The following is a 10936-nucleotide window of genomic DNA, read 5'->3' on the forward strand; positions in this document are numbered from 1 at the left end:
CCATTCTCATTTGGGCATCCTGCCATTGATCTAGCCTCCCAAAAAAAATAGTAGATCAAATGTGTGCTTTCCTCCGTAATATAAATTTTAAAGTATCATGTCTGCCATTTTATATGAGAGGCACAGAGAAGTTAAATGTATTGCCATGGCTGTTAAAAGGCAAGGCCAAGAATCAACCCCCGACTGGTAGATTCCAAGTCCAGGACTTCCCTGACTATACTATACTCTTTTTCTACAGATATGAAAGTATGGTTGATGGAAAAAGATTACTAAAAGTGACAGAGGCTGGAAAGTTTGTGAATAATGAGTTATGTAGACTCAATATTCAGCCTTGTCCAGATCAATGGAAAGACTCACAAAATCATAGATCACATTACTAGAAGCGATCTCAAGAGATCACCTAGTAAGAACATTGTCTTCATCCCTCCTTCTGCTTTTGTGGAACTTAGGTGTTATACTTTTAACATTTAAAACAATCTACCTCATTAACAATAAATAATGATAATTAACAATAATAATAGCCAGTATAGTGCCTGCTATGTGCTAAATGCTTTACAAATATTATTTCATTTGATACTCACAACTCTGGAAGTTAAGTACTATTATTATCCCCATTTTACAAATGAGGAAACTGAGGCAAATGGAGGTTATATGACTTGCCTAAAATCACACGGCTAGTGTCTGTAATATTAATGGGGGGGATGTAAGATCTTTCCTACCCATTAATAGGCCTCATGCGGAGCCCATTAGGGGACGTTGGCTTGAAGGAAGGCTTCCACACCTTTTGGTACTAAGCTAATTAAGCAATGAGTCAGGTTGTGATGCCTTATGGCTCTGAGGCTATTAGTCAAAAGAGTATATATTGTGAAAGGTGAGCTTTTGCTTTGGGGGTTCACTCATTGGATGAGTGTTAGTGTGATTTGGCCAGATGAGACTGGGTAGCCATTAAGGAGCACCCCCCGCCACCAGCTTTGAAAACCCAGATGTTGGTGTTTCTCTCTCTGGTAATTATGTATGTATTGCTATAGACAGACAGCTAGAAGCCCTGTCTGCTGATTTGTGTTATTTGCTCTGTTTGCATAATTTCTGCTTGTAATTTTTGTTTGTGTTTTCTCTGAAGTTCAGGGTGCTGACTTTTTCCCCTGAACTAAGTGAATGATATATGTATGTTTAATTAAAGTGAGACTGTAAACCCTTTAAAGTTGCTTTCCTTAGACAGGCAGATCAAAGAATCTGCACTAGCAGCCATCCTGGGTATGCCAGTGTGGTTGACGTTACAGTATCTGAGACAGAAGTTGAACTAGTCTTCCTGGCTCCAGGTCCGAAATTCCTGCATCCTCACATAGTTCAGTATACTTTAAGCTCAGCGGTCCTTCCAGCTTCAGCAGTGGTCTAGTGGCAAAACAGGCAGGAAGGAGAACAATGAATCAGAGACAATAAGTAGGGCTTCCTGTCTTGAGCAGGACCCACAGTGGGTAAGGACAGCTGGACAGTAAGAATGTCAAGGCTGGAGCAAAATTCACACCAGAGACAAGATTAGGAAACTGATCCTGTCAGGGATTAAGGCTCCCATTGGACCTGGAAATGGTGCCAACACAAGTGTGTTCCCACTGTAGGATGTCAGCATCCTTAGACTATATGAAATAGGATGCACTTGGTGGGGGTAAAACATAGGATAAAGAGAGAAGAAGTGAAAGGAGTAGAAAGGATAGTAAAATGTACAAAATGAAGAGGTTGAGAGTCCAGAAAGTGTATAAACTGTGTGTGTGTGTGTGTATATACACACACACACATATATATGCATACGTACACACATACACACACACATAAGTGCGTAAACTAACTGACCTAAGATCAAGTTAACAGTTAAGCCAGTGAACCAAAAACTAGTGAACTGCATAAAACTTGATACCAGCCAGTTTTCTGTCAAACTGGCCTCCCAAACTTGGGACAGTGGAATGAGTCAGAAGCCTTCAGTTCAAATCTCTTCTCTGCCACTGATTGGCATTTGTACGACCCTGGGCTAGTTACTTCATTGGTGGGCTTCAGATTCCTCATCTATGACATGACAGGATTCAACTTCATGACTTCATGGATTCCTTCTAGCTCTTGATCTATGATCCCTGAGCTTAACATTTCATCTCCCATCCCCATGCCTGGAATGCATTCTCTCCTCAATTCTACTCCATAGAATTTCTAGCTTCCTTCAAATATCAGATTAGATAGAGCCTCCTATAAGAAGCCTTTCCTAAAACCCCTGTTATTAGTGTTTTTCTCCTCCTCTAATTATATTCTATTCACTTTTGGCTATATTCTATTTACTGAGTCATCCCACTGAGCTTTAAAGTTGAAAAGAACTTTAGAGATCATATCAATAGACATAGCACTTACCACTACGTGCCAACTAACATTTATACAGCTTTTGGAGGTTTACAAATCACCTTACAGACATCTCATTTGATTTCTACAGCAATTCTGTGAAATATGTATTATTATCACCCCTGTCTTACAGAAAATGAAAATGAGCCTGGCAGAGGATAAATGACTTTCCCAAGTTTGCAAAGCTAGTAAGTATCTATGTCAGGATTTGAACTCAAGTCTTTCTGATTTGAAGTCCAGCATTCTATGCACTGTGCCACAGCAGGACAGTTCTTACCCTCAGGATTATATTCTAATGGATTAAGATATAGTCCATCCCCAATATTTTATAGAAGAGGAAACTAAGGCCCAGAGAGATTAAGAAATGTGCCCATAGTGACATGGCCAACAGAGGTGTGATTAACGCCAAAGTTTTCTTGCTCAAAAATCTAGTATTCTGAATACATGCTGTATTCACCATGTGGAACATAAATTCCTTTTTAAAATATTTGCTTATTTATTCATTCATTCATTCATTCATTCATTCATTCATTTTTAACTTTTTTTTTTACATTTTGAGTCCCAAATTCTCTCCCTCCTTTCTGCCCTGCCCCCACCCATTGAGAAGACAAGCAATATGAAATTCATTACACAGGAACATAAATTCCTTGAAGGAAGGAATTGTTTCATTTTAATCTTCTTATCCCCAGACTCCAGCACTGTGTCTGGCAAAAGCGCAGGGGTGGGGAACCTGCGGCCTTGAGGCCTCCTCTGGCCCTCTAGGTACTCAAGTGTGGCCCTTTGACTGAATTTAAACTTCATAGAACAAATCCCCTTAATAAATGGATTTGATCTGTAAAACTCAGACTCAGTCAAAAGGCCACACTTGAGGACCTAGAAGGCCACATGTAGCCTCAAGGCCACAGGTTCCCCTCCCCTGGTAGTTAGCGTAACAATTGACTTATTAAAGCAAGTAGAGTAGACAGCTCTACCTGGCGTGATTTGAGGGGCACCTGGGAGAGCAAACACACCATAAACAAGGATGGTGTTTGCAGACAAAGCGATGCTCAAAAGGATAAACAGCATACTTTTGCAGTGACTCCATCACGATTTCATGGTTTTTCGTAACTGAATGTCTATAGTCTTAAAGTGAGACCTCAGATACCCTAAGGGGGATAAAGGCAGAAGGAAAGACCTCATGTAGACCAAAACACCCACAGCAAAATATTTTGCCCTGCCCCCCCCAAAAAAACAAGAAACAATGGGCATCCATAAATGGCTATACCATTGTGGTACGTGAATTTAAAGGCATACTTGTTCACTGGGAGAAATGAGGATTATGAGGAATTTGGTGAAACACAAAGACTTTTATGAATTAGCACAGAAGGAAGTTAGTAGACCCAAAAGAACAATATATACAATTAGAATAATATAAACAGACAATACTAAAAGGCAACTAAACTTCAATGGATTATAATAACCAATTCTATAATGGGTGTAGAAATCAACTTGAGAGGATAACTAGTTTATTTTCATATATGATATATTCATCACCAAAATGATGGCCTGTACCACCTAGATAATAGATGATGAAATATACCTCCCTCCTTTCAGTTTTCAGGTTGTTGTTTGTCCTTCATTCTCAAAGAAGACAATGACATCAGGAAGGTGAAGCTATGATTTGCACATGAATTGGATTTAAGTGAGGGAGGGGTGTGCAAAGTCATCAGCCTTACTTTCTCCTCCAGAGCCATCTGGGTCCAGTGGCCAGATATAGATCAGGACGACTGGAGATGGCCCCAGGATTCAGTGGGAAACCTTGGCCTTTTTAAGCTAAGGTCTTTTCCAAATTCTCACGTCAGCGGCTGTAGATGTAGAATGTGGTATAGATTTGATCAGCATTAACTTGATCAATGTTCTTTGTTACAACATAGAGTTCAATGTTGGGGTGGAGATGGAATATTGGGAAGTTAGTATGAAATAAAAAATAAAAGATATTAGTAAAACTTAAAAAAAAATTTTAATGGGACCACAGTCAGGAGAAGGGATTGGGGGAGAGGGAGGAGGAGAAGAAAGCAGGGCAGGACACCTAGGGATACCTTGGGAAAATACAACATCAACTTAATTTCTAAGTTGTCAATTCTTTTTTATCATTATTTATTTAATATTTTTAGTTTTCAGCATTAATTTTCACAAGAGTTTGAGTTACAAATTTTCTCCCCATTTCTACCCTCCCCTCCACTCCAAGATGGCATATATTCTGGTTGCCCCATTCCCCAGTAAGCCCTCCCTTCTGTTACCCTACTCCCCTCCATCCCCTTTTCTCTTACTTTCTTGTAGGGCAAGATAGGTGTTTATGCCCCATTGCCTGTATATCTTATTTCCCAGTCACATGCAAAAACACCTTTTGTTTGAACATCTTCTTTTAAAACTTTGAGTTCCAAATTCTCTCCCCTCTTCCCTCTCCACCCACCCTCCCGAAGGCAAGCAATTCAACATAGGCCACATGTGTATCATTATGCAAAACCCTTCCACAATACTCATATTGTGAAAGATTAACTACATTTTGCTCCTTCCTATTCTATCCCCCTCTATGCAATTTTCTCCCTTGACCCTGTCCCTTTTCAAAAGTGTTTGCTTTTGATTACCTCCTCCCCCTATCTGCCCTCCCTTCTATCATCCCTCCTTTTTTATCTCCTTCCTCCTTCTTTCCTATGGGGTAAGATACCCAATTGAGTATGTATGGTATTCCCTCCTCAGGTCAAATCTGATGAGAGCAAGATTCACTCATTCCCCCTCACCTGCCCCTTCTTCCCTCCCAACAGAACTGCTTTTTCTTGCCACTTCTATGTGAGATAATTTACCCCATTATATCTCTCCCTTTCTGCCTCTCTCAATATATTCCTCTCTCATCCCTTAATTTGATTTTATTTTTTTAGATATCATCCCTTCATATTCAACTCACCCTGGACACTCCTTTGTCTATATGATATATATATATATATATACATATATATATATATATGTATATATATATACACACACACACATACACACACACACATATACATACACACACACACACACACACACATTATATATATATACATTCCCTTCAGCTACCATGATACTGAGGTCTCATGAATTATACACATCATCTTTCCATGTAGGAATGTAAACAAAACAGTTCAACTTTAGTAAGTACCTTATGATTTCTCTTTCTTGTTTACCTTTTCATGCTTCTCTTGATTCTTGTGTTTGAAAGTCAAATTTTCTATTCAGCTCTGGTCTTTTCACTGAGAAAGCTTGAAAGTCCTCTACTTTATTGAAAATCCATATTTTGCCCTGGGGCATGATACTCAGTTTTGCTGGGTAGGTGATTCTTGGTTTTAATCCCAGCTCCATTGACCTCCAGAATATCATATTCCAAGCCCTTCGATCCCTTAATGTAGAAGCTGCTAGATCTTGGATTATTCTGATTGTGTTTCCACAATACTCAAATTGTTTCTTTCCAGCTGCTTGCAATATTTTCTCCTTGATCTGGGAGCTCTGGAATTTGGCGACAATATTCCTAAGAGTTTTCTTTTGGGGATCTTTTTCAGGAGGTGATCGGTGGATTCTTTCAATTTCTATTTTACCCTGTGGCTCTAGAATATCAAGGCAGTTCTCCTTGATAATTTCTTGAAAGATGATATCTAGTCTCTTTTTTTGATCATGGCTTTCAGGTAGTCCAATAATTTTTAAATTACCTCTCCTGGATCTATTTTCCAGGTCAATGGTTTTTCCAATGAGATATTTCACATTGTCTTCCATTTTTTCATTCCTTTGGTTCTGTTTTATAATATCTTGATTTCTCATAAAGTCACTAACTTCCACTTGCTCCAATCTAATTTTTAAGGTAGTATTTTCTTCAGTGGTCTTTTGGACCTCCTTTTCCACTTGGCTAATTCTGCCTTTCAAGGCATTCTTCTCCTCATTGGCTTTTTGGAGCTCTTTTGCCATTTGAGTTAGTCTATTTTTTAAGGTGTTGTTTTCTTCAGTATTTTTGGGTCCCCTTTAGCAAGTCATTAACTTGTCTTTCATGGTTTTCTCGCATCGTTCTCATTTCTCTTCCCAATTTTTCCTCTACTGCTCTAACTTGCTTTTCCAAATCCTTTTTGAGCTCTTCCATGGCCTGAGACCAGTTCATGTTTTTCTTGGAGGCTTTTGATGTAGGCTCTTTGACTTTGTTGACTTCTTCTGGCTGTATGTTTTGGTCTTCTTTGTCACCAAAGAAAGATTCCAAAGTCTGAGTCTGAATCTGAGTCCATTTTCACTGCCTGGCCATGTTCCCAGCCAACTACTTGACCCTTGAGTTTTTCTTCAGGGTATGACTGCTTGTAGAGAGTATTTTGTTCCAAGCTTGAGGGGATGTGCTGTTGTTTGCAGAGCTATTTCTCACAGCAAGCAATGCCACACCAGCACTCCTCCTCCCCAACAAACCGCCAACCTGGACCTCAACTCAGATCTTAAGCAGGCTCTGCATTCCTGCTCTGATCCGCCACTTAATTCCTCCCACCAGGTGGGCCTAGGGCAGGAAGCAACTGCAGTTGTACTTCTGTAGCTGCACCGCCCCCGCTGGCCCAGGGCGGTAGCCAAACTGCAAACTCCTTTCATTCTGTCCCCGTAGCTTTTCCCACTAACCATCTCCGTTGTCTTTGGTGTTTGTGGGTTGAGAAGTCTGGTAACTACCACAGCTCGTTGATTCAGGGTGCTAGGGCCTGTTCTGCCTGGCTCCCAGTCTGGTTGGTCCGGGGCGCAGCCCACGCTGGGCTCTGTTCTGCTCCACTCCACTCCGCTCCCAGCTCCCAGCTCCGTGTGGGACAGACCTTACCCAGCAACCATCCAGGCTGTCCTGGGCTGGAACCCTGCTTCCCTCCACTATTTCGTGGGTTCTGCAGTTGTAGAATTTGTTTAGAGCCATTTTTTATTGGTGTTTGGAGGGTCCTGGGGGAGAGCCCTAGGCAAGTCCCTGCTTTCCAGCTGCCATCTTGGCTCCGCCCCCTAAGTTATCAATTCTTATCAAATATCTTTACATCTTTCCATTTGTCTCGCCATTATGATAATCTAAGAGTTGTCATATGAATGCACATTAGTCTTTTTGGGACTATTTTAGTCTATTTAAAATAGATTCAGCTACAACCATTATGACTTCTAAATGAACCAGCTATATAGCTGCAGAGTAATATGGAAAATTTGCTCACTGAATGTTTTACATCAAGAATAAATAATTACAATAGTGGTCAATATTAAAAAGGAAAAGAGACTTTTTAAAAATACTAACATTCATCTACAGATTTCTTGTTTTTATCCTTCTACAGGCAGTACCGTGCATATTTCATTGGGAGAGCAATATTATTTCCCAAAAGAGCTTTTCCACTCTCTCTGCTTCCAGTATTGAAAAAAAAGTGACTAATTTCAAACGGAGGCTTTACAATTCATACTTCTACAGGATCTAAAAACTTTTCTCCCCCAAAAGGAACCAGTCTAAGACCAGGAAGAAAATGCATCAGTTATTCTGCTTTAGCTAAGTGGTTACTTCTAGCATAAAACTATTAGAATTTTAGGTAGCAAAGAAAGGTGAAAAAGCCAGGTGACTGAGCCAGAATAAATAGGAGGCATGACTACTAAGTTGTGCAAGGCAGTGTTCTTATTTAGACTCAAAAGAGAATTAATAGCAGCCTTAAGGGTCAAGAACATACATTTATTTCATTGTCATAACTTACAAAACCTTCCTGTTGAAACCTGAACCATTCTATAAACATAGTCCAATTGGTGTAAAATAAAGAGCACATTAGAGCATGTGGGATTACAAGCCATCCATGAACACATTGCATAAAACCTTGCTTTCCTTAAAATAAATAAAATGGGGTAAAAAATACTTTCTTGAATGCAATTGTTAAAAGAACAAGAAAGATATACAAATAAAGTCATATGGTAATGTCAGACTACTCTTTTAAAAAGGAATTTTAAAAATAATTTTAATGACAAGTTTTTTAAACTTCCAGATCTAATAATATATTTAAAGGCTAATGCTTTTAACAAAATTCCATGAAGATCTTCTTTTTCATCAGGATTTAAATTGCTAATTAGGAATATTGTAAAAGTCAAATATAATCATTGTAATCTTACAATCATAGGATTTTAGAACTGAAAGGAACCTAAGAGGCCCAATCCCCTCATTTTACAACTGAAGAAATTTAGACCCAAATGAGGAAGGGACTTCTGCTCAAAATCAAGAGAAAGTAATTGTTGTCAAGCCAGGATTTAAACCGAGGGCTTCTAATTCAGAAGCCAAAACACTTTCCATTACACCCTATTACCATTTTACAAAACACTTTACAAAGTCAAAAAATTCATCACAGATCCAAATGAAAAACAATATGTTCTGTTCTTCTAGAGGGATTTACTGCACCAAAAACAAAACAAAAACAAAAACATCTTAAAACACTGATAGAATTTCGACCAGCACAGGGCAAACTTATAAATTGATACTTTCACTTGCTCTATTTATATTATTAGGTAGTTAATATAGTTCAGCCTGCTTTGAGGTGATACCACATTGCTAAATTCCATACAACTTAAATGGCAAATCAAATAAGATGTCTTTAAGCAATGAGTCTTTAAGCAATGTGTATCCAGGCTCCATTTTCTTTTCTCACTTCTTTACTGATGTGGTATCTAGCCCATTAATGAAGCCATTACATTAATGCTACAAATTACATACAGAGCTAGAGATCTCCCTTTCCCAATTCCCCCAGTCTTGGCCATCAACAACATTATTCAGTAGGAAAAAAATGAGTCTATTAAGTGGATTTTAAAAGGTTGACCTTCCCCTTTAAACACAAACAGAAGAACACAAGCCCCTAACACAGCACTTCCCATTCATTCTGCAGTCATACTGCATATGTTGTAGTAGTGGAAGGGACCAGCTACTGCTGTTTTTCAAGTCTAACCCAATAGGTATCACCTAGTACTAAAACTATGTGGCATTATCTATATGTTTGGATTTCATGAAATATCCTAAGATTTGTAGGAAAAAACCTCAAAGAAGAATATTATTCTTGGTAAGCTTTGGGGTGTATGAGTTAATAAATTGTAGTTGTCCTAGCCCTTAGGAATACTATTCTGTCTAAATTTCGGTTTTGTTTTCCACTTTCCCTCCCTCATGGAGTTGAACCTGGGAATAGCATCACTCAGTGGCTCGTTAGTTTGATAAACTGGCATAAGTGACTGGCTACAATGGGTACCTCTAGCACATAAGCATTTATGAGGCTCCAGGGAATTCTGAAAAACACCAGGAAGTCTTTAGGTACTGAATCACAGCCAAGTAGTCTGAATCTTTAATTTTTTTTTCTATGAGAATGTCAACATTAAAATATGGAACATGCTTTTCCCACTTGGTTTCTATTACTTGTAAAGCATTCAAGAGCTTCTAGCCTAGAATTACTTCTACCCCCAATCAGAAAACAGGCAAAACCCCATGGAGTATTAACAGCCCCTCTGCTCGTCTTGTTTTACATTTTCGACCCAACAATATAATAAAAATGACTAAATATTAGACCTGAGCCCTGTGATTCGAAATTCATCATATATTGTTTTTATCACGTTTATCCATGCAGTGTTTCACCTTTGCCAGTTTATTTATATAATGTGTGTGGAAATAAATTTCAGAAGATAACTAGTTTATTTTCAGATATGACATATTCATCATCAAAATAACCAGTTAATTATGACATATCCAACCTTTGGAATCAGTGATTTGTTTTAAAGGTTGTTCAGGTTATGGTGGAATAAGTGAGGAAGAAATTAAAATGCACATACAAGGTGAGAAAAAACAAGCAGTGATGAGCATCAGGGAAAGAGTTTGTGACACAGATTTTTAAGGAAATAACTAGTATTTTTAATTTGGTAATTCCACAAAAATAAATTTACATTAACCACTGATTATGTACAGAGCATTGCACCTACAATTGGGAAGGTTAAGTTTAGGTAAGATAAAGTGCATGCCTCTTTGAGTGCATAGTCTAGTGGGGATGAGGCATAAACACAGATAACTATAAAATATATATCCCCTCTGACACTGATGTGTGACCTTGAGAAAATCATTTAACCTTTCTGGGTCTTATTTTCTCAATATCAAAATGTTGGCATTGGATTATAAGGCTTCTGTGCTTAGCACAGTGCCTGGCACACAGTAGGTGCTTAATAAATGTTATTTGACTTTTTGGCTGATTCTGAGTTCCCTATAATCCTCAGAAGCTAACATACTATTCCATAATAAATGCATTAGAGAAATATGGAACAAAATGTGGGGAAGACCTTTAGAATTATCGTATGGCATGCCCTAAGCATTCAAAAAGAAAGTTACATGCTTCATTTTCACAGAATGTTGAAGTTTAAATTTGTTTCTATCTAATTGAAAGACTATATCCAAATTAATACAATATACAGCACCCACCTCACTCCTGAGCCATGAGGTAGTGGCAAATGGTGAAAAGAGAAATGCATCTACATGACAAGGGAGAGCACTTTCAGC

The sequence above is a fragment of the Trichosurus vulpecula genome, chromosome 3 (genome assembly GCF_011100635.1).
Source record: "Trichosurus vulpecula isolate mTriVul1 chromosome 3, mTriVul1.pri, whole genome shotgun sequence".
Classification (NCBI taxonomy): domain Eukaryota; kingdom Metazoa; phylum Chordata; class Mammalia; order Diprotodontia; family Phalangeridae; genus Trichosurus; species Trichosurus vulpecula.